At 40.8% G+C, this 9,731-nt stretch overlaps 1 long non-coding RNA gene across 3 annotated transcripts; it reads left to right on the forward strand.

Moving 5' to 3' along the window:
* Positions 1-262: 262 nt before the first annotated feature.
* On the forward strand, positions 263-4,513 carry LOC125517218. Of its 3 annotated transcripts, none has more exons than XR_007287483.1 (6): positions 263-661; positions 745-842; positions 932-1,021; positions 1,720-1,858; positions 1,937-3,756; positions 3,964-4,513. It is a non-coding gene; the product is annotated as an uncharacterized LOC125517218 (long non-coding RNA). The 3 variants fall into 3 exon arrangements; XR_007287481.1 differs by having other exon boundaries at positions 267-661; positions 736-842; XR_007287482.1 differs by having other exon boundaries at positions 468-661; positions 736-842; positions 3,682-3,756.
* Positions 4,514-9,731: the final 5,218 nt, after the last annotated feature.

Below are 9,731 nucleotides of genomic sequence, written 5' to 3' on the forward strand. Positions count from 1 at the left end.
CGGCTGGGGGCGGGGCTGTGGCGGCGGCGCCGGTTGGGGGCGGGGCTGCGGCAGCGTCGCCGGTTGGGGGCGGGGCTGTAGCTGCGCGGCGACGTCGCCGGCTGGGGGCGGGGCGACGGCGGCATCGCTGATAGGGGTGGGTGGTGCGTTGTGAGGGAGGTGGGGTGGGTGGGTTGGGTAGTTCGGGGATCGAGTGTTTTCCTTTTTAGCTTTTGTAGTTCGGGAGGGTCACGTCGGCGCCTATATAGGAGCGTTGTGATCTAAATAGTTATTTTAATCTCAGGATTAAAATAGTATCAATATATATATATATATATATCTTAAATCTAACAATCAAATTATAAGAGAATCATCTATACTTGAACTACAAAGGTTGATTCCGTGTCTCGATTTTGTTTAGAAATATTAGCAAGTTGAGTAACCTCATTCTTTCTAAAATAGGGATATTCCTGAATGTTGTTTACTACTTTTATTATGTTGCTTATTTTTGTGGTTCCATTTGAACAGGATGTGCACTCTTGTCTCCGTCGTTATACCTATTTTAGAATCCATGGCAGCATGTTGTGCTTTGTTGGCACATTCGTGCATATGTGAGGTAGCAGATGAAGAAGCACCGAATGATCATTATATTCTCCTCTACTCTGATCTTCTATTGACATATGTAAGATGTACCTTATTTCCTGGTATTTCCTGAGATTCTGGACTGATTGTTTGACAGTGATTATTATGTAAAAGTGTTTTCAGTTGCTATTTAGTATGGATGCCTCCATGGTTGCATAGGCATCCATGGTTCTGTGAGGATGTTATCTATGTCGTTCTGTTTTATATAGATGTCTAATTAGGTAAGCAATCACACATGGTCCTGTTACTTGTTTGTTTCTTTTGATCATCTTAATGTTGAGTTGTGGGTTTACGCGATCTTGCTACCCAGCTGGTTATTTGAACATGAAAAGGAGTATCACTCGGCAGGAAGGTCAACCATGGGGAGGTGCAACATGGCGTGGCCTCAGCAGCCAATTAGGTGTCCTCTATCTTTGCCTATTGCTTCCTTTGGAACACTGATTTTGTTTGACTTATGAAGGCACATTCATCCTACAAGAACAATCATGATTAAGAGTTAGTCCGCCCTTGCACATCGGTTTGCTTTCTTACATTGATTGTTGTTTTTATGCATTATATCATTCACCTTCTCACATAATAGTCTGGTAAAAAAAGAGTGAACCCACTCCTGAATTTGCACTAATTATATATTTATGGCACTATTAATAATTTGTATTTGCATTCTCTGTTGAGTTCGTCGAGTTCCTTTCTCAATATGCTTAGATGCTTTCCTCAATGTGAATTGCACCCGTGATGGAAAGAAGCAAAAGTGTGATGTAGTGTAATCTCCAGCATGGTAGGGCTACTTGTCGTCCAAATATTTGTTCTACAGTAGGTTAGTACAGACTTATTGGATCATATTTTCCAGAAGTATGTGAACCTTCTGCACAATGAATCACAACCCTGAATTGTTATTTAAAAAAATATCTGTAAACCTTGAAATTTGTTAGCTATCATACATATTTTACTGTTCCTGGACAATCCCGATTTTTGCTAAATATGCTAATTAGAAGTTTTATTTAATCATGGCAGAAATTTCAACAAAATTAGGCCTTTCAGTACTTCACATTTGTTGAACTAATGAACATTTTGTATTTTGTTGCTGTTTGGATTGTTCAGGTATTGGAAGTTTTGGGTTCCACGGAATTATTGGTGCTTATCTACAAATTTGATTATGCTTATCATTCTAGATTTTCTGATCCTTAGTTGAACAGTACCGTTGATAAAGCTACACGGTGGATGCTATTCATTATATAAGGTGAGCTTCTATGACTTGGTTTAACCTTTCTAGATTATGTAAATGAATAGAAAAACTTTCTGATATGTGTATTTGTAGAATTTGCTGGTGTTTGATGCGAAATATCGGTGGCCAAAATGTTGTTATGGTCAGGTCGACCTGAATATTATGTTCATCCGTCTACACCTCCTCTTGTGGTATCCAGTTGTTCAAGTACTGGTCACCTCCTCATGGCAGACGCTTACAAGTGCTCCTGCTTGTTGAAAATGCCTGAGACAAGTCACTAACTGAGCCTAATAAAATAGTAGAGAAACTTTTTACAACGGTACAAAAATGTAGAACAAATCAAGTAGAAGAAGAGACAGAACGCACAAACACTTTTGAAAGGAATATCAGTTTCATACATTATTTGTAGTGCTAAAATAAACATATATACTGCAGGTTTAGGACTAATTTATTATAGGCAAACCTGCACACATGTGCTACTCTACCCAGGCTTAATTCGTCCTAGCAAAAGAAATCACATCATGAGCAAAAGAACGAATTCACTACTAACATTTCAAATCAAGATTTATCCATCTAGCAGTCCAAAAATATATTTCTCTTCTCATTATTCCAACAGCCTTTTCTGTACCAGCAATGTGACACTACACTACAATATATTTTCACAAGCTGTGAAAAAAATAAAGAATTTGACAATCGATAGCCTCCGGTCTATAATTATAATTTTGCGTGCACTTTGGAGCTATTGGATGCCCGAATGTGTCGTGTTCGTCCATTGTGCCATGTTAAGACTTGTAGCTTGAGAGGAGGGAAATAGTTAAGCAGGTTGTATAGAGTTGCTACCATACCATTTTTTTTGTGACTGCAGGGTCTCACCATCAATTTTCTTAAAGTATATTAACCTCTTGTTCTTGGAAGAATAGATTTTCCATGGCCTCTGTTTTACTTGCTGGGTGGATTACACGTTACTTCCTTGGATGTTTAAAGGTTATTATATCCTTTCTCCCCTTTTTATCGGCAAGCATTCTCTCATCTTCTGGTAACTTGAGTAAGTTGCAACACACTAATGCTTTCTTAGTCTGGTTTGTTCTTGCAAAAAATAATTGAAGTGTGCAGACAGGCAGCATGGAAACACTAAAGAGAAGTTTCATACATACTAATAGCTAGAGTGATTTCATACCTGTAGGAACCGTCTTAGAAGAAATAAGTTTCAGCTATTTTCTAAAGATATTAGACCATAAGATTATTCTTAAGTTAAGATGTTTGGCATGGACTAACGTGTATACGGCTGGAGTGGTTCCGGATTTGTTACAAGCTCCTTGTGTTGAGGAACGTCAAAGTGGGAAAGTTTCTATTATTTTCGATACTATTATTCAAATGCTGAAGTGTAATTTATCACATCCCCAACATAGGATATACACATTTTACTGTACAGTCACTAAACCTATGTTATCAAGTTTTATCTAAGTAGTGTATCACCAATGTTCACTACTGTTTCAAAAACAGAAGCAATGTGGCTCACACTGATCAATCACATGTTTTATCTCAACGGATTCTTTAAATTTTGACATGCTGTTTTGAAGTATATATTGGCATTATGCTGAAAAGGGACCTGAGAGGTGATGTTTTATTATCTATCCTGGTAGAATAATCCAAAGATATGTTTTACTAACCAATTTATATGCCTAACTATGCTGCTATTGTTATTATTTTCTTAATGGATGTGCCTAAAATTGCTCTTCCTAGCACTGCTCTATAAATTTTAATCCATCTTTTTGTTCCTTTTGTTTATCATGGCGTACTCATCCTGTCTAATCCAAGCAAGGGCCTTCATTTTGCAGATAGTTTGATGCTCTCATGGTTAATCTTTTTCTTGGAACTATTGGCATGCAGAGGAGGTTGCGTTTTATTTGCTGGTGTGTTAGGCACATAAGAAACTGGTTTTTCCTTTTTCACAAACCAAGCTAGGGCTAGCTTCTGATGTATATGGTCCCAGCTCCATTTTTATTGTCAAAAAAAATTAAGTACAATATTAAGTGTGTTGGTTCACATGCCAATTGTTCATGTTCTTCAGGCCTTGATCTTACTATCCTATCTGAATATTCCTTTTATGGCAATCACAGGTTTATGTGATTGGCGGGGATGGAACAATGAGAGGAGCAGTGGCGATATTTGAAGAGTTTAAATGGTGTCATTTGAGGATATCCATTACAGGGATCCCAAAAAACTTGGACAACGACATCGACATCATAGACAAGGCGTTTGGGTTTCAAACTGCAGTGGAGTGTGCTCAGTAGGCAATCGATGTGACACATGTGCGGTTGTGAATATTGTGGATGGCATTGGTCTTGTCAAACTTATGGGAAGGAGCACGGGCCACATTACTCTTCATGCCACCCTGAGCAGCCTGAGATGTTGACTGCTGTTTGAATCCGGAGATCGATTTCCATGTTGAAGGGAAGGGGCATGCTATCGTTGTTGTTGCTCAAGGTGCTGGTCAGAAGTTGATTCCCCGTATTGATGACCAGAAGCGAGAGTAGGATGAGTATGGCAACATGTTGTTCCTTAGCATTGGCCTTCTATGAAGTTTACATACAATTCACCTGCATGGTTAAAAAAGCTACTATACTAATGTAAATGTTCTGTTTCTTTGAAGATTACTCATTTCTCTTAGCGTTGTTGTATCGAAACAATTGTGTTTTGGCCGCTTGCGCTCATTTTATAGGAGATTGAGATGTGGGACAAGCTACTACCAAATATTTGGTTCCCATCAAACCGTTTATTTGCCAATAAAATAAAGGTTCCTTTTTTTAAAACACATGAAAGGACAACACTACATAAGGGAGTTTGCCCTTTGGGAAGGTTATTGTTTGTTGCTGTGATTAAATGTCTTATGTAACATGTAACATCTAGACTCTGTTTGTGGTAGTAATTTTTCCCATTGTAAAAGGCCATGTTGCACAAGGTAGTTGTTTTGGGTTTTATTTAGGGATGTGACACCAATTATGGGTTTGAACTCCAAATGTGTTTGAACATAATTAAGTAAAGGAAGATATCGCGGCACATCTTCGTGGTAAAGTTGTATGTCATATACCTTGCGCCATTTGGCTCTATGCATGCTACCCTGGTTGCTAAAACCTACTTCTACTAGCAAAGTCAAATATTTTTAAAACACTTTGGGTTTGACATGGTCTTTGCGCTTGCTCAAACATAAAGATATTGAAAAAAATGCAAATATTTTCAATGAGCCCGTGGTATCAAATTGGACTCTGCGCCATTTGGCTCAGAGATAAATTAAAATGTGTGTACATCTCATTATAGACAATAGTCTTCATTCTTTTTTTATTAAATGGGTAAATTTGGTAATCATATGTCCTTGCCCACAACTAAACCAACTAAAACATGAATTTCGTTTTCAACGCGCATATGGATTCAACAGATCTGTGCGTCATATGTCCTTGAAAAATGTTAACTATTTTCATCGACAACATGGTTTTAGTGGGTCTCTGCTAGATGAAAAGTAAATCCATGCATGCAGACAAATCTGAAGTCAAAAGAGGTAAGAAATCGCACCGGTCGGCGGCTGAGGAAACGCCTCTGTCACCCAACTGAGGAACCGAGAAAGAAAGGAGGGGATAGAGAGTCTCCGCTGGATCCGCCCCCTACAGCTTCATATTCAGCTCCTCACAGGCCACAGGCATCGCTCTACATGGGCTGAGCTAAATAACATATGGGCTATCCTAATCCCTCCTGATCCCTATATCTCCGTATATGCACAACAAAGACATGTTTTTTTCTTAGGTTTCTTGTCTTTTTCCCTCTTTTTTTGCAGGAAAAAGATGCACGAACAGGTTTCTCATGATGATAACCATGTTTTCAAATTAGGCATGTTCATGTCACGCAAATATTTTCTTTTTCCAAACCCATTGCTAAAAAAATACAACTGTGCCAACTTTACTCTCTCATCATAGTGGCCATATTTTCAAACTGAACATATTCATATTATGAAAAGTTTCCCTTTTTCCAGACTATTATTTAACAACGTAATAAACATGTTTAAAAATAGCACGATTTAGTTGATGGTTCTTGTAGCATGAAACTATTTTCATCGACAGCATGTCTTCAGCAGGTCTCTGCACCATTTGACGCAACGGGTCAACTAGTTATGCTTAAGTTTAACCATGGAGTCTTCTAGATTATACATGTGGCGAAATCTGGTGGAATCTAGATGATATCCAACGACCAGTAGTGCTCAAATTTGCCATCTTTGGACCATCGGATTCGCCTCATCCAACGACCATCTTTCAAAGTTGAAGTTACCCGCACACAATATAAAAAATATAAAATATAATATATATATAGGGGTATAGATATAGATATGTGATGCGAAAGCCGCCCATCATCTCCAATTAGAATAGTGTGTCCATGCACGGATGCCACGTGGCCAAATGATGTCTGCCATCGGCATCTCAAATTCAAATCATTCTGACCTTGTTCAATGTGTATACATTACAACATGCTCGTTTCCAAACCACACCGCGCAAATTTCCGTTATATTCATGCATGCATGGGTTTCAAACATCAGGATCTCTTATTCAAATATTTGAATTCAACTTTACATTGATTATGACCTCACCTATTCTTTTACACCCACACAGTAGTCTTCTCTTTATAATTGTACCACTAACTTTCTCTCGTGCATGCATGCACACACACTACCAGTCGGCATTATCCATCGCACGCATGCAATCTTTTTCTTCGGGTCGGTCTCCCATAAAGGCACACACCCACACACATCCCCCTCTCCATCATATCGGGCATTCTTTATCTCTCACACGTGCATGCGCAATGATCGATGTTCCTCTATGTATGTGTGTATATAGCTAGGTCTTTCATAGTTTTCCACACAAACCGATCAATCGATATATCCAGTGAGGTCTCACCCTCTTTCCCACGTCCACATCGATCAATCTATACCTCTCTATATAGGATTAACATATATAGCTAATACACCCACATTAATTATATATCCAACGTCCCCCTCTCATCATCCATGCCTTCCGCTTCATCTCTCAAACGCGTGCACAATGGCGAAGACAGGGGACAGTAAGGGCCCTGCCCCCTCCCCCCTAACATCACTATATATCGAGGCTAATATGAATGTGATCATTAGACAATTGCTGCTAAAAATGGTTTAAGTTCATGAATTGACCCTCCTCGTAAAGGATTAGCAATGCTTGGCCCCCTAGCCCATTTATTTTTCATGGCTCCGCCACTGCGCGCAACAGCGCACATGTTTGCCCCCCCCCTCTCTAAATATCGATCTCGCACTTGTGCATTCCTTCATAGTCTCCCTCCACTCGGCCCCTCGCACCATCTTCTAGCCCCCCATCGAATTTTGCCACATGTACAATCTAGCAGACTCCATGGTTGAACTTAAGCATAATGCATAAACCTCAAAACAACAGTGCTTCTCTTTTGTTCTAGAATCTTCCGTATCATAACTGCCCAAACTTTTTTCTAGTTGAATTGCCATTATTTGTTTTTATTTATGCTTTACAACGCACAATTCCATGTATCATAAAATAGATTAAGGGCTTCTTTGATTCAAAGGATTATCAAAAGAATTTTGAAGGATTCTAATAATTAGGAATTTTTCCTATCTTGGTTGTTTGATTCGTAGGATTGTAAACCATAGGAATTTTTCCATATGATTCATTTGCATTAGATTTCATAGGAAACATCCCATCCACTCAAACCTCTCTGAAAGAATTCTGCATTTTTTCTATGCACAATCAAACACTCGTACAATCCTGTAGGATTCAAGACGACATTCCACTATAATCCCATGTTTTTCCTATTCCCGCGTTCTTAGCTTTTTTATAAAAACTAATTGATTTTGAATGAGATGAACTATAAGAATTAAATGAAGGGCTACATCAGGCATATATGAATCAGAGCTTACATGCTATAGTGTGGTATTTATTCATAATTTGGTTCCAAAATCTGATGCGTGCAATGCAGTGTACCTCACTAGTACTTTGAGTATGTGCAAAACACGTAAATTAGAATACCAATGGCACGCTACACAGTGTCTCTCTTACAGTTCATGAAGCCACGTGGCACATGTGGAGGCGTTGTCGTGACCTCCTTGCATGGATTGATCACAGTGATGTGCTGCTGGTTCCAGAAGAATGTACACGTCCTCCCTGAGCCATACTGGCGGTACATGCACGAAGCGAAGATGTGCACGCACGCCACACACGCACTCATTCCCTCGCACGCACATGCGGGTACACGGGCGGACGCAATTTTGTACCAAGATCCACCCCATGTGATAATTTGACGCGTGTAAAGTCGTTCACTTCATTGATGGTCAACTAATACAGCGCATGCAAATTGAGTGGACGTGAGGGGGAAGAAAGACATTATTACTCCACTGCGCGCATGTGAGTAGTTAAATCGTGGGTTGCTAGTAGTACTTCCATTGGTCTCCTTGGTATTTTGTGCCAATTTTTGACAGTAACATAATATTTACGCATTTGAGCAGTGTAGTACTTGAAATTTATGTTCCGCTAAACTCATCGGGAGCCGTTTCGGGCCTCGAAACGAAAACCATCAATTAATCTTTACCTTGTTGCCATCACATTCGAAAGCCTGCTCACACCTACTAGTACGTACCAAACCTGAACGTGTTCCCACTATGCAGGTATTAGTACTAGTGTTAGTACTTAGGTTATAAAAAGGGGAACTACCTAACCAAAAATTACTCTACCTTTCCTCCTCAAAAGTGCTTCTTCTTCGTCCGTCGTTGCCATGGACGGTGAGCAGAGCTCTAGGTCGAGAACTACTCGTAACAAGGGAGTGGCAACCAAGGCTGCGGAAAAAAAGAGAGGGCTCGCCGCCACGCAGAGACCTCGAAAGATCTCTCACGGGCAGGCGATGGCTCCCAGGAGCGCCCTAGCCGCGGAGGCGAACATGCCGAGCTGGCGGAGCTGGAGTCGTTATCCCTCGACGGCATGCCCGATCAGCTCAATAAGCACCTCAATAAGAAGAAGGAGTTCATCCAAGGCTTGATGGAGTTGCTAAAGGAGAGCCTCGATGACATGCCCGCTGAGCTCAATCAGCAGGGGGAGTTGACCGCTGACTTGGTGATGCTGCTGAAGAAGAGCATTGTCTCGGAGAAGAAGGCGACCAGCGAAATCCTGTGACTTCAGGAGGACATGGCGAAGCTCTGCCATGAGATCGACCTGTTGAAGGAGAAGAACGCCGGCTGGAAGAAGCTGCATGAGAATAGTAGTTCCTCGATGAAGATGCTGCAGGCCCTCGTCATGGAACAGAAGGAGGAGTTGGCGAAGCTCCGCATCGAGCACCCGGCTGCTGTCAAGGTACGTAATGCGGCTGTGGAACAGATGATGAAGGTTCACGTCGAGAAATCCCGCGTCATGGACATAATGAAGAAGATGGTAGAGGAGATGAGCAAGGAGATGGAGGTCGTGGAGGCGATGAAGAAGCAGTTACGACTCCGTGGCGAATTAGATCATTTGGCGTGATAATCTTCCTTCTTCTTTTGCTCCTGTGTTTCATCTTTTGCTTCGGGTGTTTCGCCACACGTGTCACGTTCTCTGCGAGGCATGAATAGAACAATGGTTTTTTTGAGGGAATGAATAGAACAATGCTAACAATGAGATGACTAGCAAATTAGATCAATTTTTATCGCCATATGGCACTGGGCTGCCGTGTTTCGTGCTCCTCCATCGCAGTACTACTCTAGTGGAAAGCTTGAGTATACCGCATGGTTCTTTGCTCCTCCTCGATCAGGTCGTCGGTGCATTTATACGAGCAGTCAAATCACAAGGCCCCGCCTTCCAGCAGTAATGAGCCGTCAAAT

The sequence above is a fragment of the Triticum urartu genome, chromosome 6 (genome assembly GCF_003073215.2).
Source record: "Triticum urartu cultivar G1812 chromosome 6, Tu2.1, whole genome shotgun sequence".
Classification (NCBI taxonomy): Eukaryota; Viridiplantae; Streptophyta; class Magnoliopsida; order Poales; family Poaceae; genus Triticum; species Triticum urartu.